Source organism: Pseudorca crassidens, chromosome 6, assembly GCF_039906515.1.
Source record: "Pseudorca crassidens isolate mPseCra1 chromosome 6, mPseCra1.hap1, whole genome shotgun sequence".
Classification (NCBI taxonomy): Eukaryota; Metazoa; Chordata; class Mammalia; order Artiodactyla; family Delphinidae; genus Pseudorca; species Pseudorca crassidens.
In genome coordinates this window covers 63,206,901-63,231,655 of record NC_090301.1, presented here as the reverse complement: position 1 = coordinate 63,231,655, position 24,755 = coordinate 63,206,901, and the positions used below count along the sequence as shown (strand labels likewise).

General features: G+C 40.3%; 1 protein-coding gene and 1 long non-coding RNA gene across 4 annotated transcripts in view; both read left to right on the top strand.

The window, feature by feature from the left end:
- The window catches only part of CERS6 (ceramide synthase 6), a 321,764-nt gene that overhangs the window by 195,648 nt on the left and 101,361 nt on the right, over window positions 1-24,755 (top strand). The window lies entirely within an intron of this gene.
- Window positions 919-5,931, top strand: LOC137226561 (uncharacterized). Its single transcript, XR_010944402.1, has 2 exons — window positions 919-3,431; window positions 3,995-5,931. It is a non-coding gene; the product is annotated as an uncharacterized lncRNA (long non-coding RNA).

The window sequence follows — 24,755 nt, the reverse complement described above, 5'->3', positions numbered from 1 at the left end:
TCCATTAATTTTAAATCTATTTTGCTTGCTAAGAAAAAGTATTTTATTTAGTAGCTAACTCCAGTGATTGTATTCATAATCGACTGCTGCTGGTTCAAACCTTTAAGCACAGATAAAATAGACTTTAGATTGGTAATAGCTGCTCATGTTGTTATTTCTTTTTCTTATTTTTTTAAAATTTATTTTTATTGATTTATTTTTGGCTGCGTTGGGTCTTTGTTCCTGCACGCAGGTTCCTCTGGTTGCAGCGAGCAGGGGCTACTCTCCGTTGTGGTGCGCGGGCTTCTTGCTGCGATGGCTTCTCTTGTTGCGGATTTTAAGACTTTTTTGTTACTTGTGCTACAGTGTATTTAGGGTGTGCTTGCTGTTTTTCACTTTGTGTTCCTATAACATTTGTTTCAAAGAAGTGATATTCTATTCGATTATTTCATCCTGTTAAAATATAGGACACCCTATATTAATTACCAAGTTCAAAGAAAAAATGTTCCAGGAGTGGTTCTCAAACTTGAACATGTCTCAGAATCACCAGGAGGGCTTGTTAAACCACAGATGGCTAGGCTTAACCCAGAGCTTCTGATTCAGTAGGTTTGGATGAGGCCTGAGGATTTGCATTTCCAAGTACCCGAATGGTGATGATGGCAATGCTGGTCCAGAGACCTCACTTTGAGAACTGCTGTGTTATAGTGTGGTACCCAGAAAAAGCTAAATACTCACTTACCAGGTGTATTAGTTTTCTATTGCTGCTGTAACAGATTACCACAAACTCAGTGGCTTAAAACGACACAAAGTTAATCTCTTACAGTCCTGTGGTTGGAAGTCCAAAATCAGTTTCACTGGGCAAAAGTCAGGGTACATGCAGAGCTGGTTCTTTTGGGAAGCTCTAGGGGAGAATTTGTTGACTTGCCTTTTCAGCTCCCATTGGCTGCCTGTATTCCTTGGCTTGTGACCCCTTCCTCTTCTTCAAAGCTTATCACTCCAGTCTCTGCTTCTGTCATCATATTGCCTCCTCCTTTTCTGTAGTCAAATCTCCCTCTATCTTCCTCTTATAAGGATATTTGTGATTATAGTCAGGACCCATCCAGATAAACCAGGGTAATTTCCCCATCTCAAGATCCTTATCTTAATCATATCTGTAAGTTGGTTTTGCCATATAAGGTACCATTTACAAAGTTCAGGGATTAGGACTTGTATATCTTTGGAGGCCATTATGCGGCCTATCTCGCTGTGAAAATCTCCTACTTTTCTCTCCTGATCTCTTGGAAGGCAGTCACTAATCTATTCAGAAAGAAATGTCATTTGGCACATTTAAATTTGGAGTCATTTTGCATTCATTGCTTCTTATATGAAAGTGGAGATGATTTGCAGGTGGTAACACATCTGCCTCTGCAATAGATGTTCATGTTATTCTACTATCTTAAAAAGTCATGAAGAGAGAATTTAATTAAATTTTATAACACAATTTTGATTTTTATTAAGAACTGAGATAGCACAAAATCTCAAGTGTCTCTGTGGAAGAGACACTTATCCTTATCCTTAAAGAGTTGACAGGCTAATGGAAAATATGACCTGCTCACAAGTATATGACATCAGGTAGCACATGAGAATTTCTGACAAGGTGTTCAGGGAAGACTGCACTAGGATGTGGTGTTGAGGATGAAATATGGAGACTTCCGCTGATGATGGTGATGAGCAAAGGAAGTGGAGGGAAGAACAGTGTTGGGGAAGAATAGAAAGTGGTAAGGCTGTAACTTGAGGAGCGGGGAGTGTGTCTGGGGGCAAAAGAGAAGGGGGCACAGCAAGCATGATGATGCTGGGAGGCAAATGGGACAGACAGTGAAAGGCTGTGTTTGCCAGGTCAAGAATTGAGCTTCTGTTTAGTTAGGAAAGAAAGAATAAGGAGGTGACAGACAGTTGAACTAGAGAAAGGCCACCTGGCTGCAGTGTGAGGAATGAATTAGAAGTGCAAAAACTGGAGGCAGGGGGACCTGTGTTGGCCACTGTAACAGTCACGACAGCCATTGTCCCTGTCACTGGCCCCTACGTTGGAGAAATGGGCTCTTGTGTCTCAGCTGTAGATTTTTGTGTCAGGTACTCCCCCCAGAATTGTCAGTTTCAGACAGGTAAAGCATTTCCTGCTTGTTATAAAGGCCTATCCAGTACTGAAGAGGTAGTGTTGACTTTTTAAAAGGAGAAAAGAGGAGACAGAATCTTCTCAGTTGCATTTAAAAGTTGCTTCTAAAAGGGGTCGGGGCGGGGGAGCGGGAAACAAGTGAATGTTTAAAAAAGATTTCTCCTGTTTCTTTTCCAGAAGAATGGCTGCTACTAACCTGCCTCCCCCCCAGATGTAGCTATTTCTGTTGTGATTTGTTTTCACAGGGGTAGAAAACACTTTTTTTCTCTTCCATTTAGGGTCTCTAACTTAGCAGGAAGAGAAAAAAACCAAGGGATATCCACATTTCAGTGAAAATAGTGAATCCTTTTATTTTAAGAGACAAAAGCTTCTCTTTATTTTTTTAAAGTTATACTTAGTCCATAATACAAATAATTTAAGAATATACTTTTAGTTCTGTGATATTTAGGGGAGAGAAGGCAGCTGACTTTGAAGGAATGAGAAAGAAGGGTATTCAGCCCTGGCAGGCACATGCTTCCTCAGTCTCCTGCCACGTGCTGCTCTGTGCTAAGCCCTGTGTTGTGGTATTTAATTGATCTTCTCCCTGACCTTCTGATGTGTGTGTTATTACCCCCATTTAAAAGAGAAAAGAAACAGTTTCAAAATGGCTAAGTAACTTGAAGTGGCAGAGCTGGCATTCAGCCCCAGGTCCTGGGATTCTTTGCCCACATTCATCACTGTTAAATGGCCTCTCAGTAAAAATACTCCATTTCCATGTTCAGTCAGATCCTTAAAAGCAACCTTATTCACTGACATTACATTATGTCTTCCTGTGGATACTTTATAGCAGGAAAGATGGGAGAGAAATGATAAAATGCAAGAATATTTTTAGTTTTAAAAGTATTTAAGTTCTACTAAAATTTATATGAGCATAAGGTTTCCAGAAGTCCTATTTTTATATAGCTTTTAACTAACTGTGCTAGAAAGTAGAACATTTCATTTTGTAATGGGAAAGATCGGCTTTTGCCCCCTGCTAACAACTCTGTTTGTTTGCCAGTGGTTGACATCAATGGTATCACCCCTTCTTGACCTAGTTGCCTCCTACAGATTACGTTAAGCCTTGCTCAAGCTTCGCCCATCTTCCCTTCCCTTCCTCTTCCCCTTCCTCTCCCTCTCCTCCCTCTGGGCTGTCTGTCCTAAGTCCCTACCTCCCCTGCCCCATAACACCCTGCACCTCCAAAGTGGACTCGGAAGAGCTTGATTGCTGTACTTGTCACATGGCTACCAATGTCCTTTCCCAGCCTTACTGAAAGCACCAAAGGTCAGTTTCTGAAAATACAGTCTCAATAAATAGTTGTTGAACCAGATCTGCTATTTGTCTGTGAGGTCAATGAGATTAAACTGATGGCTACGTTAAGTAAGGTTATTAAGAAATGAGACATTTCAAAAATAGAGAAGGGAAAAAAGAAATAGGACTGTGAACATTCTTTAGCTTTTAAAAAAGGAGCTGCTGTTCTCCATACTAATATTTTATCTGTAGTTGCTTACTTGCTCCAGGTTTAATTCGGACATTAGGGGAATAGATGGTAAAAGCCAAAGAAGGGCCTCCCTGGTGGCCCAGTGGTTGCGAGTCCGCCTGCCGATGCAGGGGACACGGGTTCGTGCCCTGGTCCGGGAAGGTTCCACATGCCGTGGAGCGGCTGGGCCCGTGAGCCATGGCCGCTGAGCCTGCGCGTCCGGAGCCTGTGCTCCGCAATGGGAGAGGCCACAGCAGTGAGAGGCCCGCGTACCGCAAAAAAAAAAAAAAAAAAAAAAAGCCAAAGAAATGTCTGTCCATTTGGGTAGGATACAGTATATCGCGATTTTCCATTTTCTTTCCTGCAGGCATTGGAGTTGGTGTGAGCAGGGGAGGGGCAGGAGCCACAAATGCCAAGGAGTGTGTTAGTCCCAGGAGAGAGCCAGGGGGAAGAGTGCCCTCCACCCTGTCGTCACGTCTGTCCATTCACCACCAAATCATTAACAGAGTTTATTACTTGATTCCTACAGCCTTCCCTCCTGCTCTGAGCAGTGAGAATGGCTCATCAGTTTCTTTGTACGTCTTTGGCCCTCCCAACAAATATCAATGCCGTCTTTAAATGAAATAGCCTGACTCCTGAAGCACTTAAATCACCACCAAATTAATTCACAGAGAGTTGCTGGGGCGATTTAAAGTACCTTTTTCGCTTTATCTATTTATGACATTCCAGAAGCAGTATCTGGTTGCTTTTCTCTACTTTATTCGACTTCCACAGTTTGTGGATTCTACTTACTAGGTCTATGCCGTCGGCCACTACATGGGCATTAATGTGGGCCTTCAATTATTTTGTCAGTCTTTTTCACAGGATTTCCGTACAGTTGTGAATATGCATTTTTGTTCTTCCTGCTACCGAATAAAACCATCTTTGTGAAAGCACCAACAATTACTCATTTCCACATATCTCATTTTTAATCAGTATCATCTTCTTGAACAACACAGGTAAAAATGTTCCTTCTGCTTTTAGGACTGTGGCAATCCTGTGGACTGGGCAGAGTGGGAGTGGGCAGGAGTAGCTTGAGGAGATTGGGTGGGAAGAGAAAGGGAAATGGGGATACTGGGGAGAAAAAGTTTCTATTTGTAAAGGAATGAAGGGGTCTTCTTGGGAAGCAAATGCTTAATCTGTGCTGTAATTTTTCTTAAATGATAATCATTAGACTTGGTAACTAATTTATATATAGCAGTACTGAGATGACTAAAGAGAAGTGGACTTGTGATGCTTTACAGTGACGCCTGTCACAGGGATGCAGTTTTGTATGGCAGTCCCAGCTCTGTTTTTACCTAGGTTTTCATGTCATATTAAGGTAGCACTTTCTCTTCCTCCTCTTAAGGATAATGTGTTAGGGCCAAACAACGTTTCTTTTCCAAAGTGATCATTTATGCTCACGTTAACTATAGTCTCCATAGCCTTTGGAACAATGATAAATTAGTTCTGTGAATTAAAGAGAAGAAGGAGGAAGCAAATCACTTAATTAGGATTTTTAAAGTGACTTCGTTTTGAGGCAGGTCTAACACATCTAAGCCCTGGTCCTGTTTCCAAATATGGGTCTTTTGAAAGAATGGTTGCTACCCCAGTTATCAGGCACAAGGCCCTGCTACTATAGCGACTGATAATTTATTAGCTGGTAAATCAGTTCTGTGCAGTATATTGTTGTTTACAAATCCCCTTTTCCTACGTTATCTCACTTTGTTTTTCTGCAGCTTCATGATAATCCTCATGTCATCCGCCATCGGCCATCGCGTGAGACCTGTTAAAAAATGGTTGTTAAGCGACTGTAAATTGTGATTGCATTTGCTGACAGCCAGGAATGATGCTAATCAAATAAGAGAACTCGGTTCATAGAAACTAGTCATTAGGGTTGCCGGTGGATCTGTGGCCAGAAGCTTCATTAATTTGAAAAATTTCACTCTTGGAGGCCAGTTGACCTCTGAATTTTTGCCTCTACTCACATTGATAATCAAAATGTTACCTCTAAAAATGGACTACCAGCTAATGAAAGGAGCAAATTTATGAATAGCTCGTTAATATCAAGGGCTAAATGTTACTTTAGTTACTAATTTATTGCTTGAGCATACGGATTAAGTCACGTGGTCGTTATCTCAGCTCTGATCCTTGGCTTTCAAAGGAAACTCAAGCACGTTCAGTAAACCGCATAATACGTTAAATGGTCTGTAAGTTCTGAGTCCTTACCTGCTAAATAAACAGGGTGGGGTGTTAAGAAAAGGAAAAAAAAATAATGAATTGCTATTTGTTTTTTAAACCATCCTTATGTTAGTTGTAATTCAAGTTTAGTCAGACATTTACAAATAGGTAAAACAATGTGAGGCTACCAATAAGTGAATAAATAAATAAAATAACTAAAAACCAATTTATTGTTACATAAGCAACGACGAAAATATCCTGGGAACTCTGGCTCTTCCCTCATCCCCTCACGTTAAGCACTTAGGGAGCCAACTGAGACTGTCTTGAGGGAATCATACTCTTCCTCTTGATCTGTCTCACCAACACACAGACACACACTGTTTCACATTCATTCAGTTTCATTCCTTGTAAGAGTAAATGAAAAATCATGTCGGAGAGATAACTTGGATCCCTGTTGTAATTCTGTGACCAGTGGACTGTATTCTCTTTTTCCATTTGATATTGACGATATCCATAGACATCTGTGTCCAGCCCTCAGCCTTTATATGTGTAGTGTATTTAGATACATGGAGTGGATAACATGAGCACGAAGTCTGGCTTCTTTAAAGGGAAACTAGGCAGTAGCGTAATCAGGTCATTGAAAGTAAGGTAAATATGAAAGAACTTTTTTTCCTTCCAAGTCTATTGAGATGTAAGTGACACACAGCACCCTATAAGTTTAAGGCATACTACATAATGATTTCACTTACATACATCATGAAATGATCACTACAGTAAGCTCTGAACATCCACCATCTCATATAGATACAAAATACAGGAAGAAGAAAATATTTTCTTCCTTGTGATGAGAACTCTTAGAGTTTACTCTCTTAACAGCATTCATATAAAGCATACTGCAGTATTAATTATAGTAATCATGTTGTACATCACATCCCTAGTACTTACTGACCTTATAACTGGAAGTTTGTACCTTTTGACCATCTTCATCCAATTTCCCCTCCCCCTGCCTCCTACCTCTGGTAACCATAGATCTGATCTCTTTTTCTGTGAGTTTCTTTCTTTATTTGTTTAATTGGCTTACAACAAACACTGTGTTCTTGGCACACAACATAGTGACTCAATGTTTCTGTACATTACAAAATGGTCACCATTATAAGTCTAGTTACCATCTGTCACCATACAAAGGTATTACATTATTATTGACTATATTCCCCACATTGTACATTTCATCCCTGTGACTCATTTATTTTGTAACTGCAAGTTTGTACCTCTTTATTTTCCTCACCTATTTCACTGATTCTCCCATCCCCCTCCCCTCTGGCAACCACCTGTTTGTTCTCTGTATCTATGACTTTGTTTCTATAAAGAACCTATCAACAAAACAAAAAGGCTGCCTACTAAATGGCAGAAGAGATTTGCAAATGATGTATCTGATGAGAGGTTAATATCCAAAATATACAAAAAATCCATACAAACTCAACATCAAAAAAAAAAGACCAATTAAAAAATGGGCAGAGGACCTACATAGACATTTTTCCAAGGAAGACATACAGATGGCAGACACATGAAAAGATGCTCAACATCACTAATCACCAGGGAAATGCAAATCAAAACCACAGTGACGGCTTCCCTGGTGGCGCAGTGGTTGACAGCCCGCCTGCCGATGCAGGGGACATGGGTTCGTGCCCCGGTCTGGGAGGATCCCACATGCCGTGGAGCGGCTGGGCCCGTGAGCCATGGCCGCTGAGCCTGCGCGTCTGGAGCCTGTGCTCCGCAATGGGAGAGGCCACAACAGTGAGAGGCCCGCTTAAAAAAAAAACCAAAAAACCCACAATGAGATATCACCTTACACCTGTCAAAGTGGCTCTCATCAAAACAACAAATAACAAGTGTTGGCAAGGATGTGGAGACAGGGGAACCCTTGTACACTGTTGTGGGAGTATACATAGGTGGAGCCACTGTGGAAAGCAGTATGGAGGTTCCTCAAAAAACTAAAGCTATAACTACCTTACCATACAATCCAGCAATTCCACTTCTGCATATTTTCCCAAAGAGAACTAAAACACTAATTTGAAAAGATACATGCACACCTATGTCCATATGTTCACTGCAGCATTCTTCACAATAGCCAAGATATAGAAGCAACCTAAGTGCCCATCGATAGATGAATGGATCAAGAAGATGTGGTGCACACGTGCGCACACACACCGACCCCCACACACACGGAGAATATTACTCAGCCATAAAAAAGAATGAAGTCTTTCCATTTTCAACAACACGTATGGCCCTAGAGGGAATTATGCTAAAGGAAACAAGTCAGACGGAGAGAGACGAATACCATATGATTTCACTTATATGTGGAATCTAAAATAAAACAAGTGAAAGAACGTTTTTAAAGAAAAACATTTAAAGGTTTGCAAGTCTCTTGGGAGAACGATGGAATATACTGAATATTCTGTTTGTAAATGACTGTTTTCCTAATGAAACCCTGAAGGGGAGAGATGTAAATGCCAGGCTGCACCCCAGCAGTCTCACCGCAGCCACCATTTCCAATGGCTGCTCCACTTTTATTGACGGGGGACCTTTTTCAACTGGATGGATCTGATACAGTTAATGGCCATCTAGATCGCATCGGGGGCTAGTTATAAAACAAGGATGTTCATATGCAGATGGAATTTTTTCCCTGCAGTACAAAGAAGGATTACAGTTCTCCTTTGAAAGAGAAGACTGAAAAACCTTGTCCTAAAATTGCATGGCCTGAGGACCTTTTGTGGTGTGCTACGCTAGTTTAATTATCTTAAATATTTGTGAGTTATTGTTTTCAATTATCTGTTACATGTTTAAATCTTCATCACTGTTATTTGGTTCCCCTAGTTTTTATTACTAATCCAGGACATCTCTTCTGCGGACTACTACAACAGAGAAGTGCTGTCACAGCCAGCAAAGCTAACAACTGTGACAGTAAAATTCTGCCGGAACCAATAAACGCCTTGGAACTTACAAATCCCTGTCTTAGCAATAGGCCTCGGGACCTGGAAAATATTTCTCTTTAATAAATAGTTAGAAAGTCATCTGCTTGGAAATGGTTGTCAGATGGCCCTTTTGGCACTGTGTTAATGTTGGAAAGAAAAGTCACTGGGAAGAGATGATTCTCATTATTAGCCATTATGTAATGTATCTCTCTCCACATATCTTCCTATGAATTTTAAAGTTGTAAACCTTTGGTTTTAAATTACTAAGCACTTGCACTCGTAAACTCAGATTCTTCATGCATCTCGGGAATCAAAAACACTGGAGCCTAGAGAAAGAAATTACAAGTTGATATAATAATATTGTATGAAATATCATATAAAATGATTTAATTGAAGTTTGTTCTTAGTCACTGGAATAAGGTGTTGCCAAAGTCACGGTTATGGGTGTTGTTTGTCTTGAAGGTCTGTGACTTTACTACACATTTTAAAAATGTATGCTGTAGGGCTTTCCTGGTGGCGCAGTGGTTGAGAGTCCGCCTGCCGATGCAGGGGACACGGGTTCGTGCCCCGGTCCGGGAAGATCCCACATGGCGCGGAGCGGCTGGGCCCGTGAGCCGTGGCAGCTGAGCCTACACGTCCGGAGCCTGTGCTCCGCAACAGGAGAGGCCACAACAGTGAGAGGCCCGCGTACCGCAAAAAAAAAAAAAAAAAAAAAAAAAAAAAAAATGTATGCTGTAACTCAGAAGGCAAGACATATAGAAGCATATGGATGAATCATGGTGGCCACCCCAGTGCAAAACCAGCTCTGAGTATGCTCTGGCCATCAGTGAGTGGTGGAATTTCATGTGAAAGTCGAATATTTTATGTCATGACATTTCAGGTCCTGTTACTTGAAGATAAGTAATGATCCCAGTGCTTAGCTCATGCTTTTATAGGACACGCTTAATTTTATAAAGCACAGAGAATTACTCTTATTGATAATCTCAAGAACTCTGTGGTAGGTGAAGCATCTGAGGGCCAGGGAGATTAATATGACCAAAGTCCCTTCTTCAAACATCTAGGCACAACCAGGGTTTTAACCTAAGCCTGCCTGTCCTAAGTTGGGTGTTACATGCTGCTAGACCACAACCATGTACATACATATCCTTAATCATAAGGGCAGTGTGCATTTTGGCCTCCAAGAGAAAAGCACCAACTTGCTTGTGGGCTTCATGTTGAGTGTTAGTCTTCTTGAGGTTGGTAGAGCTTTCCTCCTAAATAGATTCCCGAGGGTTAGAAAGAGAGCTTTGATGGTGGAGCCTCTTATTCCAAAGCAGTCATTGACCCAAAGGTGTTGATAGCACTCATCCTGAATTGACTTGTGAGCAAAGCAAGAAATATGTATAATAAATGCACATTCGGGAGTTGCCAACAAAGAATATTCTCAGGAGTTTGGGATTCTGGATAGTGTGTCCTGTTTACAGAGGATGAGTTTGCATGGTAGATCCTGAACTCCTCTGGCTTTGGGTTTTTCCTTCTTTTAAAACAGCTGAAAGACCTAGACCTATGGTTATTTATACATTAAAAAAAAAAAAAAAAAGCCTGTCTCAACCTGGATAAACATTAAGTTTTCAGAATTGATAAAATACAGAATCAAAAGAAAAGTCAAGAGTACATAAAGTCAAAGTTCAGAAAATAAGACTGAAGGGACAAAATTCCAAGATAAACTTCTAGATTTCCAAGAGTTTCTTCTGACCACACAGTGCCAACTGGTTCACCTGTCACCTGTTTTACTTGCTGCTGGACAGGTAACAGTACTTATTTGTACATACTTGTATGGCTTATCATAGTATTGTGAACTTTTAGAAAAATCTGTATACTATTTATATTTCATAGGTTAAGATGATTGAAGGAGAATTTGGAATTATTCTCATTATACCACTTTCACTACGTCTTAGTTTATGCTTCATCCTTAAGGCAATTGAGTGTACTTTCCAAATGGAAATGTCAGGACATTGGCAGGGGCGTGGGCAGGTTACTAATTTCCCTAGAATGGCTATTCTGAACTTCACCATGGTGGGCAAGCTGTATCATAAACCAATGTTTATGTTTAGTGGAGAAGGAATTTTTGATGAGTAAATACTTTCTCATTTTATCACTTCAGTAACCCATGTGAAAGTCCCAAAAGGGTATGGCTTATCTGATGTGTTCAAAAAGAGCAAATTGCTGTATGTGAAATAGAGGACAAAGGGGAGAAACAATTGGAGAAGAGAAGGATTGCCTTCTGAATGCTTTCCTGAACATTTAACAGGGCTGACTGGAGAAAAATAATTAAACAATTTACTTTAAGAGTCATCTTGCCGCTCTTTTCTGCACCCTTATTTCTTTCTTTTCCTCAGTATTGGCTCCATACCTAGCCTCCTGGGGACACTGAACATGTTTCCAACCAAAAACAGGACATGTGAATTAACAGCACGAAAAAATTTATGCTTTTTCTAAGAGTAACAGGCTTTCTGGGAAATACAGTTTGTATATTAGTGTGTTGGAATTTTGAAGACATCTTGATGGTTTCTAAAATATTAGTGCAGAATTTTTGATGACCAAAAATGCAAGTAGGCACCCATTGCTTCTGCAAGTACATACCCATTTCTTCACTAAATCTTCTATTAATACTTAAAAAAAAAAAAATTCCTGGAAGGCCTTGCTTTCAACGGTCATTAAGGAAGCCTCTGACACCAGAGTGTCAGTGGCTGATTATAGTTTGTATTACTCTTCCTAGGACAATTGGCTTTTCCTCTCTTTCTTTCTTTTTTTTTTTTTTTTTTTTATAACTAAATGGATGATATTATCCTTAAGGAATGGATCCTTAATAGTGGGGTTTTCTGACTTGGTTAGTGAGTACATGGGAAATACTGTGCATATTGCCGGGACCGTTCAAGAGTAAGCTGTGCGGGGTACGTCTCAGGCAGTGACTCATCCAATGGCTGATATCTTTGGGACAACCATCTGTCTGATGAGGTGTTCAAGGTTTGGCAAAAAAAAAAAAAAAAATTCCGAGCTGCCATAGCTATTTCCCCCACTAGGAGTTCCTCATACGCTGCAAAAGACCATGATATAAATTATCACAATAAAAAGCACCTTCATGGTTTGTGTCCTGTCTTTTTTAAAGATAGGAAGAATTTTGAAACAATTGGTAGTTATTATGTTGGAGAACTAACTAGAAAATGTGTGTGAAACTTGACTTTGTTGTAGATTAGATTATGGGTTGTTTTTAATTGAAATGTAGTTGACATACAATATTATGTTAGTTTCAGGTGTACTACATAGGGCTTTGACATTTGCATACGTTATGAAATGATCACCCTGATACGTCTAGTAACCATCTGTACCCATACAAAGTTATTACAGTATTATCGGCCATATTCTTTGTGCTGTATATTATATGTGGTGGATGTTTTGTAACTTTGATCTGTGTAATGCGTGGTGTAATACAGTGCCACAGTTAAGTGAGTAGGCTTGAGCCAGTCTGCTGGACTGAATGGAGTCTTGGTTCTGCCATTTATTAGGTGGGTGACATGTTGCAAGTTACCTTCTCTGTGCCTGTTTCCTTACCTGTAAAATCAGATGATAATTGGACCTACCTAAGAGCCTTATTATAAGAATTAAATGAGCAATGCTTAGTCCATAGTTTATACTCAATATAAATAATACTAATAATATAAACAGAATATACACAACTCTGTGCAGCAAGTTATCTCTTTTAGGGTCCTAGAGGGGATCCCAGGGAAGTAGACTTGAGCTGTCCCATGTAGTAGAACCTTGAGGCCTCTACTGCCTTCATCTTAGTGTGTTGAAACATATTCATCATATTTTCTAAGAAATAACCTGACCTTGCTCCCGATTACTCCCTTACTCATGTCAGGTTGTAGGTGGTCCTCTCTGGCTTCTGCTCCGTGCTGGGCTCCTGACCCTCCGCAGAAGAGGGAACACTTTACTGGGGCAAAGGAGCCTGTACATGGCCAGCAAGGACCACAGTCCCCAGGACTGGGCATGCTTAATGCCCTATTAAAGGTTTAGGTGAGAGAAAATTCAAAGACGTGTATGTAACTAGCCAGTGTGGATTGTTTGCTAAAATTTACGTATGTATTCATTCATTTATTCCTTACAAAACCCTATGGGGCAGATAGAGAAACTGAGGTACAGAAAAGTCAAGTAATTTGTCTAAGTTCTTATAGAAAGTTATGTGCTGGGACCGTCATTTGAACTCAGGCCGTCTGGTTCCAGAGCCTTTACACTGAACTGGCCCCCTTCAGAAACGCTTTTGGGAGTTACATTTGGTGCGTTGGGTGTCATTATAAGCAGAAGTTGTATGAAATCTGTCACTGTGGATATTATGAGCATATTATCAGGATATTCTGTGTCACATGGTATCTTCCTCATGAGGACTGCTAGGAGAAATCTCTCTCAGTTCTTAATAATGAGAATAGGTAAACTCCCTGAGCAAATTACTGGCTTTTATTTCCTGGACATTATAAACTTTACCTTTTTGAGTTGATCACTAGAAAGCTAATAATCATGTTTGTAGCTCACCTTTGATTTGTCATTATGGTTTTGTCACCCTTGCCTTCAATCTCTCACTATCTTTTCTTTTTATTTCATTTCACGTTTAAAAGTCATTTTTAACTTCAAATTATACATGCCGTATGGAAAACATTCATATGGTATAGAAGAGCATAAAAATGAAAAATCTCCTTCCCTCTACCCCACCAACTCCTACCCTTAGTTTTTTCAGTACTTCTTGTGTATATGGAAGATATTTTATGCATAAATAACATATGTGCATTATTTTAAATCACAGAATCAAGCTAATATATGTCGTTGATCACATTACTTTAAAATTTTTATTTTAACTAGAGAAACTATCATAAGATATGTAAATAAAAGAAAGGTTAATACTAACCCCCAACCACCATTTCCCATCTCTTCAAAGTATGCAGTGTTATCACTCCTCATGGTACCTAATGTTATTCTAATACTATCTTACTATATTGTCTGGTTTTTCTAAAAATTACCTGAGCTGTGAACTCTTTGCCTGGGTTGTGGCCTGTTCATCATAATGTCCCTGGTGACTGGCACAATGATTAGCACAGAGTGAGCATTCAACATATAATTAAGACAGTCACCCACATGAGAGAACATTTAGATGAAGAAATGAATGCCATTTTCTTTGTATAGAATATTCTAGAAAAGAGCCAACATGGAACTTGAGTCTTGCATTGTGACACAAAGTCCAGAAAACAGATTATTTTCTATTTTAATGGAGGGGAAAAGTCCATTATGGAATAAGAATGTGGAAGTGCTCTGTTTGAAGTGAGCATATGCTTTCTGTTGCCAGGACAACAGCGAGGGCATGGAGGTCCTTATCCCTGCACGTGGACAACTTGTGGACCAGAAATGAAATTCTGTACATATGTACATGGCTGGCTGGGAAATTCACTCAGCAAAACATTCAACGCATCTATTGCACAGCCTTTATGTGTGAGGCACTGGGTTGGGTTCTGAGAGCACTGTAATGAGGTTATGATTTCTGCCCCTAAGACTTCTACAGATAAGAGAACCTAGAACCTCGCTTCCTCCCTTCCCCAAATAAAGGAGGTTTGAGAGACCCTCCTCTTTATGTTACCACTTGTTTGACCAGCTATCATCTAATGAGTTTTCCCCTCTACTTTCTAGCAATCTTGCCTTTTTATAAGGTCGCTGGTGATGTTTTCACCTATAACTAGTAATGCCTTGTCAAAGGCATTTCTTTTCTTTTTTTCTTCTGAGGGGTGTGATTGAAACAAATTTAAAAACGTTTATCTAAATGTTTTTAAACTACGTTCTAACCTCTGAAAGAAATATAAAACAAACATACGGTAAGAAAAGTTTTGTTCATAATACATCCTGACCCCTATCTGTGACTTTCTAAACACATTCATAGGAATTAAAAAGGAAGTCTTTGAATAGCATGTCTCCTCTGTGAGTAAAACAGTACCAATGCTATCATTATCTTTGGGTGTCCATTTTCTCTAAAGATTTCACATAGTCTGTCACTGTCACATTATCTTTTTCATTATTTCCTCTTTGCTTCAGTTTGGTTCTGAAGCCCTTTGAAAGAAAAATTCATCTCTGTCTTTTTTTTAATAGATAATTTTGTTGCATGGTGGAAAAATAAATTTGACCCTGAAGCAATTTCAAAATTGACCACCTCTGTCCTAGAGTATATGCTTTGATCCCTTGAAATTTGATGTTGAATCATAGAGGCATAATAATTAGAAATGTCTCCTGATTTTCATGTAACAGAACAAAGAATGGTGTGTTTAAATAAATCTGTAGGGGGTTCCTATCTGGAATGGAGGTAGGGGTCGAGGATCCTGTGTGGTCAGAACAATCTGGGTTGCTTGTTAGCATCAGCAGTTCTGGGGTGTCTGTGTCTTGAGAGGATGCAGGTATGACTCAAGAAAACAAGGGAAAAGGAGAAACTAAATTAAATTCAAGTATACTTGTATCACAACAATGAACATGCTAGAAAAACGCTTATTTGAAATTTCCATCATTGATGTTCTTAATTATGGTTTTTAAATGAAATGAAGATTAAGAAATCATTTCAGTTAAGCATGTAAGATTACCTGCTAGACTATCAGCTGGAGAATTGTGAAGTCTATTAATTATAAATAATTTCCCAAGTACCAAATATGTCATTTGTAGACAGGCTGTAATTTACAAGTTATGGGCGATGAGTGGAAAGGAGCACAGTGGTCCCCATTTTTCATCTCTGACAAAACCTTTCTCCACATTTAAGGTTTCAGGAAGACACTTGACAGTTCTTATCTTCTGCTTGTATTTCTAGTTATTCATTAGTAGTTCAGAGGGTTATTGTTTCTCTAGAGCGAATTTAATCCTGACATTTTCACTCCTCAGGTTTAGAATTAGATTTTGTCTTTCTTGCATGCATTAGGGCAGCAATGTAAAGTTACCAGGGATATTTAGCTAAGAATCACCAGCACCTTTGAAAACCAGAATCCCTGCAGAGAGCCAGATACAGAAAGTAACAAGATACAGAAGCATCAATACTGTGGGCTTCCCACTGGGATGCAGTACAAATGTCTGCATAGGACGCTACATGGAGCTGTGCTTCATGGAAAACGTTACATTGGTGGTACCTTTGGGCTTCTTTTTTTTCTATCTTTTTGTATTATATTGCTAAGGATCAATGGATGTAGTTTTTAGGTTATTTTTACCAAAAGATTTATGCAAATTGATTGACTTACAGTTTTATTGATGTTTCTTTTAAATAAGAATATTCTGTTCTCTAGTTAAACAGTTGGCAACGCATCGGGACAGACCATTACAATCACTAAATTCTCAGTAATAATTATTTTTGGCTGAGATCTTTGAGTCTCGGTGTACCATTCAATGCTCTATTTTTTAAAATTATATACAAATTCTCATATTCCTATAAACCTGACTTTCGTTTTTTTGTTTCTGTTTTTGCTAATTAAAATATACTTTTTCTTACCAACTTTAAAAAATCATTTTGGAGCCAATACATTTAACATATTTTGCTATGTTTTATATTATACTAAATGATTCCTGGATTCCACACAACGGTTTCTTTTGGCCAGTACAGTTGTACAGTTAAATAGTAAATGAAATGGTGGGGAGGAGATGCTGTAAAAGGAGGAGCAGAGTTTGTGACAGGATGGCTACAAGGCAGCCGCTGAAAGGGGCAGCTGTAGAGCAAACACCCTGGAAAGAAAGCTAGACTCAGCCAGGCTCGCCTCGCCCAGGCTCCCACGCGGCAGGGAACATGTTGTCAAGTCTCAGGAGCCTCCTGTCAAACGTGTGGCTGACGCATAGTAGATACTTAACAATTATTGAAATGAAGATTGAAATATGCCATCTAGAGTGGTCAGGCATAGACAAAATTATCAAAATAAGGCTGGGGACCAAAAAAATATATGTTATCCCAGTGATAAATGAAAGCCTGAAATTGGATGAAAAAGGAGCATATTGTTAGACTAGAGTTTCCTGGTAAAGATGGGACCTGCTTCAGCTCAAATCTTTAGGAAGTTGATATTGTTTCACATTTATTTAGCACTGGGTGGTTTTCTTCTTTGAAAACCCAATGCTTTTGAGCTACTGATTTGTAGTAATGCTTTCACACATCATCCAGTTGAACACTTAAGGAGTATTTTCCCCCCTTCTTCCCAAAGTTAAAAGTGATAGTACTTATTAAAGTACATTATTAGTTCGTTGGTGATTCATAGCTTTTGGAGTTTTGAAATTCTATACTATTAAGGATTATAGTTCTAAAATAATGCAGAAGATCATAGGAAAATGCAAAGGCAGTCTGGCAGTTCAGAACTGCTACTGCAATACAGACTTTTGAAAACAACTCTAATTTAAAATTCAACATATTTTCTAAGTAGAGATCTTGGAAACTGTATAAAATTAATTTATGTTGATTTCTTCACTGTAATTCATATACATGTGTCGCATAGTTAACATTATCTTGTACGTTGCCTTTTCACTTATTACATGACAAGTATTTCCCCATGTCTTTAAATAATATTTGACAACGTTATTTCAACAGTTGCATAATAAACCTTTGTGTGTGTGGATTTACCATAATTTGCTTAAGTATTCTTGTAGTATCATATATAATGCAAACTTAAAAATCTAAATCTTTCTTCAGTCCTAAAATTTATTGGAATCTTTTTGTCTTTGATAGATTTGGGGTCGGTTTAAAAAAAGCAAACAGGGCTTCCCTTGTGGCGCGGTGGTTGAGAGTCCGCCTGCCGATGCAGGGCACGCGGGTTCGTGCCCCGGTCCGGGAAGATCCCACATGCCGCGGAGCGGCTGGTCCCGTGAGCCATGGCCGCTGAGCCTGCGCGTCCGGAGCCTGTGTTCCGCAACGGGAGAGGCTACAACAGTGAGAGGCCCGCGAACCGCAAAAAAAGACGCACGCGCGCGCGCGCGCACACACACACACACACACACACACACACACACACACACAACAAGTCTACTTTACAGTAACAAGTAATTACCACCAAATTGCCCTTGCTCTCTGCAACAATGCACAATCTGTAGAGAGAAAGGATCCTTCTCCCTTCGCGTGGGAGTCATGGGAGCTCCATCCAGCCATTCACAGAAGTGGCGTGCCCCTTATGCTTCACCCCTCTGAAAAGGCACTGTCACCTCGCAGACCCCATTCCCCTCGCATCCTAGCTGGAGGCAGTGCTGCCAGCCAAACAACCCTTGCCCTCCCTTGCAACCAGGAGCCAGGACAACGTGTTGGTTAATAGCATGCGTGAGAAGTGCTGTGGGAAGTGTCTTCTGGGAAGTCTCTTTGAAGGAAAATTCGAGCACCTTCCTTATCTCTTCCTGCTTCCTGCCACATAGATGTGATGGCTCTGGAAGCTTTCTTGGACCGTAGAGACTAGGCCCACACCCTAGGAGTGGCAGAGCAGTGAGCCAGAAGGAATCTAGGTCCCTGATGACTTTGTGGAACCATGAGACCAGTCCTGGATGGCCTAGCTCCAGACTTTCTATGTAACCAATGAGCGCCTGCCTTGTTTTACATCTCTGTTGCTTTGACTTACTCCGTTATATACAGCCAGTCTGCACAAATACAGTTACCAATATCTTTTCTAGGATCTGTCCATGTGATTATATGATATTTCTTGGCAGAGGTGAGAAGAAAGGTTAACAAAAAAGTGGTTTTTACTAGTAAACAACCACAAATTCAACAAGTGCTTGTTTCTCCTGAAGTGTATGGATTTTGGACTTCCCACGATAATTGCTTCTACTATAGCAATTCAAGAAAAAAAAATCAGGAAATAAAATATGGTGGGTATGATAAAAGTTATTCAAAAACGTGCTGCCGTTTCCTAGCAATGATCATAGTAATAAGAGGTCACGTTTACTGACAGCACTTTCTGTGTGCCCAGCACTACTGAAGCACCTTACGTGGGAGATCTCCTGGAACCCACAGCACCCACAGGTGGTGGGAACTATTATATCCCCTTCAGCAGATGAGGAAATTACTCCCCAGCCCCACCTTAGTAACCCTGATGCCCCTTATCCCCTCTCCTTTTTCTTTTTCCTCTAGCACTCGTCCCCTTCTCACTTTCTCTGTTGGTTTATATTTTATCGTCTGTCTCTGCACAGTAGAACATATGTTCTTCAAGGCCAGCTATCTTTGTGTGTTCACTGCCGTATGCCACATACCTATCACAGTGACCGGCATACAGTTTTGCTCAACAAATTCTCACTGAAATGAAATAGAGCATGCCACTTGCTCACGAAGTTATATGTACTCTGAATTATTATGCTAGATTATCTTCTAAGCTGCTTGCTTTCTCTAACTGTTGACAAAATGCTGTTCTGAATTAGTTATTAAATGACTTGAAGGTTGTAAGGTAATGTTCTCTTTTCAAAGAAATTTAATTGCCTATTTTTTGAAGAATTTTAGGTTTAGAGAAAAGTTGAGCAGTAAGTACAGAGTTCCCCTGTACCCACTCCCTGTTCCTCCCTCCAGTTTCCCCCGTTTTAGCATTTTGCATTAGTGTGTTACTTTTGTTACAGTCGATGAGCCATAGTTTACCTCAGGGTTAACTCTTTGCGTTGTGCATTCTGTGGGTTTTGACAGGCATGTGATGGCATGTATTCACTGTTACAGGATCATACCAAACAGTTTCACTGCCTGAAAAGTCCTCTGTGCTCTGCCTGTTCATCCCCCCACCACCCAAATCCTGGCCATCACTCATCTTTTTACTGTCTCCATAGATTTGCCTTTTCCAGAATGTCTTATAGTTGGAAACTATAGTACGTAGCCTTTTCAGACTGGCTTCTTTCACCTAACAATATGCATTTAAGGTTCCTCCCACACATTTTGTGGCTTGATAGCTCATTTCTTTTTTATCACTGAATGATACTCCATTGTATGGATATACCACAGTTTATCCATTCACCATTGATATCTTGGTTGCTTCCACATTTTGGCAGTTATGAAGAAAGCTGCTATAAACTTGCGTGTACAGGTTTTATGTGGATGTAAGTTTTCAATTCATTTGAGTAAATACCAAGGAGGGTGACTGTTGGATCAAATAATACTCATTTTGTGTCTTTATAATGAGGCTGCATTGAGAACCAACACCCTGACACAGTTTAAATTTGAGTGAGGAATGAGTGATGCTGTGAGTTTCTTTTTTCCGATTCTTCTCTTTTAAGTGTCTCCTAAAACCACATTCCAGGGCCATGCATAAAAGACATGAAAGATGTGTGTAAAGTATAAATACACTATTTCACAAGAGCTCAAATCAGCTCTCATGTTGTCAGTACTTCATAGTTCTAATAAGACATAATCTTGCATTTATATTGTATGGTGTCCCACTAATTAAAAGGAACGTACACACGTTCAATAATCTTTGTAAATTCTCAGCAAAAATAAGAGTATGTGTCACAGAGAGCTGGCAGAAACTTTCACATTTGACATATAAAGCTCCTCTGTTTTCTACACTACAGTATGCCATTATTTTATTTTTCCTTTTTATTCCAAATTGGAGAAGCTAAGAAATTTATATATCTGGATTGGGACTGGCTGTGTCCAACAAATGGTGGAGTTTGTGATGACCTCGTGGCAGGTAGAAAACCTTTAGGCAGGAAAAACCGAGACCTTCTCTAGCAATGAGCTTTGTCAAGTTCAGAAGCACAGCTGAGGACCAGCGAGGAGAGTGACACATCCATTTGCTGCTGATGGAGCTAGCTTATAAGTGAAGTGGCTCTTGTGTTCTGGTGGCCTGGGAAGGATTCCTGTCACGCTTTTCTGGATCCAGCCCACTCCTGCCTCTCAAGAAACCCGGTGCTTTCTTCCTTGTTGTACTCCTGCCCTCCTTTACTGAGCATGAGCTATCCATTCCGCACTCTGGATGTCTTTTGCCCCGTGAGGTAAAAGTCATGAGACTTGAGTGCATTTGTCTCTTCTTTTCTTTATATCAAACTCCCCTACTCCTGCTAGCTGTTGGACATTTTTTTCTATCCTTTTCTGATCTGATCTCTCCAGATAACAGGCACCACTGTATTATTTACGCAGCCCTGACCACTCGGGGTCATCATTGATTCCTTTCCATGTCCCAGATAAGGAAAGCAGAGTAAGCAAAAACGTGGAAGCTTGGCGCGTGAGCCTCTGTTAATTAACCAAGTATTACAGTGCTTATCTCTTCGATGTGCTCTATCCAGGATAGTTGGCTAGGCCCTCAAATAGTTCTGTCCCATGTGGGACAGACAGGTAAAGAGATATTTGCAGCGAAGTTGGATATGTGTTATGGAAGAAATATGAAGCTTGTTTGGGCAAAACCATGAACAGTTTTATGTGACCTGAGCATAAGGTTTGCGTTTGTGTTTGGTGGGGCCTTGTGGGCAAAGAGAGATGTTAAAAGATAAATCTGAAAAGGTAGGTTGAAGCCAGGTGGTAAATTACCTTGAAATCATGGTAGGGAACTCAGGCTTCATTGAATAATTGCTGTGGAATCATCAAATATTTTTTAAAAGCAGAATAACAAGGGAACCTGGATTTCTAGACTGTTTTCTAACTTTCTCCTGGACTTTGCACTTATATCCCATAAGCATCTCAAAAGCTCTTCAAAGTCAAAACCAAACTCGTTTTCTTCCCTTACCCTTTATTCCTCCTGTGGCGTTCCCCATCTTATTTATGGACGTCACCATCTGCAGCAGTCAACCAAGCCAGAGATCTTGGGGTCTTCTTCACTTCCTCTTTATCCCCTACAGCATGGTCAACAAGACAGCACGTGTCAATGACTCTTCCTGTGACCTGGCACTCTAGTTCATCTCCTGCTCTCCACTTTCAACTCTAATCTTTTCTTACATTAATTATTCTTCAGTGTACAGAGATTAGGTAAATTATTTTACCATATTGCTTCCACACGAGGCTGAAATGCTATTAAATCTTTTTACAAGCTTAGAGTTATACATGTGCAACCTGCTTTTTTAAGGATATTAGAAACAATATCAGTGTATTAAGAATTCACAGGATGGGTACTATATACCACTGAAATCGCTCTCTGACTTTGTAGGTCCCTTGGTGTTCCTCTTTATTATATTAGTTAAGATTAGCTTTGGAGCATATAGCTAATAATAATAATAATAATAGTGGCTTACATAAGAAAAAAGGTTATTTCTCATATAAAATAAGTCTGGAGGGAGGCAGTTACAGTCTGATATGATGGCTCCATCATGTCATTAAGGATAAAGGGATAGTCTGTCTTTCTGCTACAGTACCCTAGTACACAGCTTCCATCTTCAAGATTACTTACTGCTACAAAATGGCTGCTAGAATGCCAGCCATCACTTCAATGAAACAGTTCCCCCGAAGAAGGAAAGGTGAACAGGTAAAAAGTTGCTTGCCAGCTGAATCACCTCTCATTAAGGAGGCTCTATGGACATCTCACACACCATTTCTACTTCATAGGCCAGAACTGAGACACAGAGCTAGATACTTAGCTGCAAGAAGGCTTAGAAATGTCTCTCTCTTTTTTTTTTTTTTTTTTGTGGTACGCGGGCCTCTCACTGTTGTGGCCTTTCCCGTTGCGGATCACAGGCTCCGGACGCGCAGGCTCAGCGGCCATGACTCACGGGCCCAGCCGCTCCGCATCATGTGGGATCTTCCAGGACCGGGGCACGAACCCGCGTCCCCTGCATCGGCAGGCGGACTCTCAACCACTGCGCCACCAGGGAAGCCCATGACTCTTTGTTTTTCCAGGAGACAGTGTGCTCAACTTAAAATTGGGGTTCTACCACTAAGGAAGAAAGGGGAAAATAACGTTGGTATGGGCAACTGCTCAGGATAGATAAAACTGTCTTTGTAATGGGCAGAATAAGCCTATTATCACTGGTCCTATCGGGTGTTTCTTTCATGTCTCAGATACGTATGCTATATGGTTGCCATTCTAGAAGGTATCTTTATTAAAATAAAGGGTAAAATCACCTTCCAAGTTTCACTTTCTGCTCCCCTGCTTTTCAAGTCACATGAAGTATTGATACTTAGAACCCGAACACCATTCTTCACAGAAAGGTAGGAACATGCAGAGCAGCTAAAGTAGGTGGTGACCAACTGCTTTTCTGTAGAATTCCTCACTCGGCACATTATGTGTTGTAGGTTTTGTAGGTTTCAGCAGCTTACCTCAGTGCAGTAGTTCTAACGCTGCATTAGATCTGAACCACCCAGCGAGCTTGCTTACACTAATAACCCCCCAAAGGTTCTGTCTTATTCAGTCTGGAGTCGATCCCAGGAATCCATAAGTTAAAAATAAAAGTGATTCTGGTCATTGCCCTCATGTATTTGCAGCATTTGATGAACAGAGATTATTCCCCTTATGTATTTCCCAGGAATAACAACCACTGCATGAAGTCATCTGCTCCTGGGTTATTCTGAAACATAAAATGGGAAATTGTCATAAAGGGTCTGGATCAACATACGGGATTGTATGAGGAGAATGTGTGGTATAGGAACAGCAGATTTGTTTTGTTTTGTTTTGTTTTTTTGTGGTACGCGGGCCTCTCACTGTTGTGGCCTCTCCCATTGCGGAGCACAGGCTCCGGACGCTCAGGCTCAGCGGCCATGGCTCACGGGCCCAGCCGCTCCGCGGCATGTGGGATCTTCCCAGACCGGGGCACGAACCCATGTCCCCTGCATCGGCAGGCGGACTCTCAACCACTGCGCCACCAGGGAAGCCCGCAGATTTTTTTTTAAAGACCTGAATGATTAGATATATGGGTCAAGCACACAGTATTGAAGAATTAAGTATTCATCATGTAGTATCTTCAGTGTAAAAACAGTTTCAGAATCCTGATTATACTCCCAGTCTGATGTCTCCAGTGAATTCACTTTTATATTCCTCCCTTTGTTGTTGTCTTCTGTTATCACAGTATGTTGTGATGTGGATCAGCTAAGAAATAAAATCAGTGACTTCCATTCCTAAGATGTTTCTTCTTTTAAAATTCTTGCCTCTATATATATTCAGTTTCATAAAACCTGGTACTGTGATCATCATGGCCATTTTTTACAGCAGAGAATTGAAACAGAAAATCGCACTATTTTTAGTTGACAGCTGACAACATGTCAATTTAAAGGAGGAAGCAGTTCCATGCAGTAGGACAGTGGATTTATCTGCAGTGGTTTTTTTTTTTCCTTTTCATCCTCTAACTTGGCAGAGAATGCCAGCCTTGCTGAAGATCTGGGTCTCAGTAACTATCACCCCCACCTCATCACATCACCCCCATTTCAGTGCTCTTTTCAGCAAAGTCGTAAATGGAATTAGCCAGGACCACCCGTGAGGATGCAACTTAATACTCACAAAAATGACACACAGACTGATAGATTTAGAAAGCAGTGGAAAAGCTATTACCAGTTAAAAGCTAGATGTCCCTCTCTTCTCTCCTTATTCATGCTTTCTCCCCCTCTGTGTGACTGGTTTACTTTATTTACATATAACTGAAGGTAGAAACTAAACGGTAACATAGTCAGGACAGAAAAGTGAAAGTTACAGTGACAGAATGATTTCCTTCAAGTTTTTACTCAAAAGTCCCCACTTGAGTGAAGCCTTCCCTAGCTGCTCTATCAGTGTCATCTCCCCGTCACACCCTCTGACGTTTCATATCCTTTTTCCTGCTGGATTTTCTCTCCTTAGCCTTCGTCATATATAACATACATATTTTTGTTTATTTATCTTGTTTATTGTCAGTCTCCTCCACCAGAAAATAAATTCTGCAGGAACAGTGATTTTCTGTTTGTTTTGTTCACTCCTGAATCCCTGGTGCCTAGAATATGACCAGGCACAGAGCAGGTGCTGGCTAAGTGAATATTGTTGCATGATAAATAATAAGAATGTATTAGGAATTTAATGGTCTCAGCAT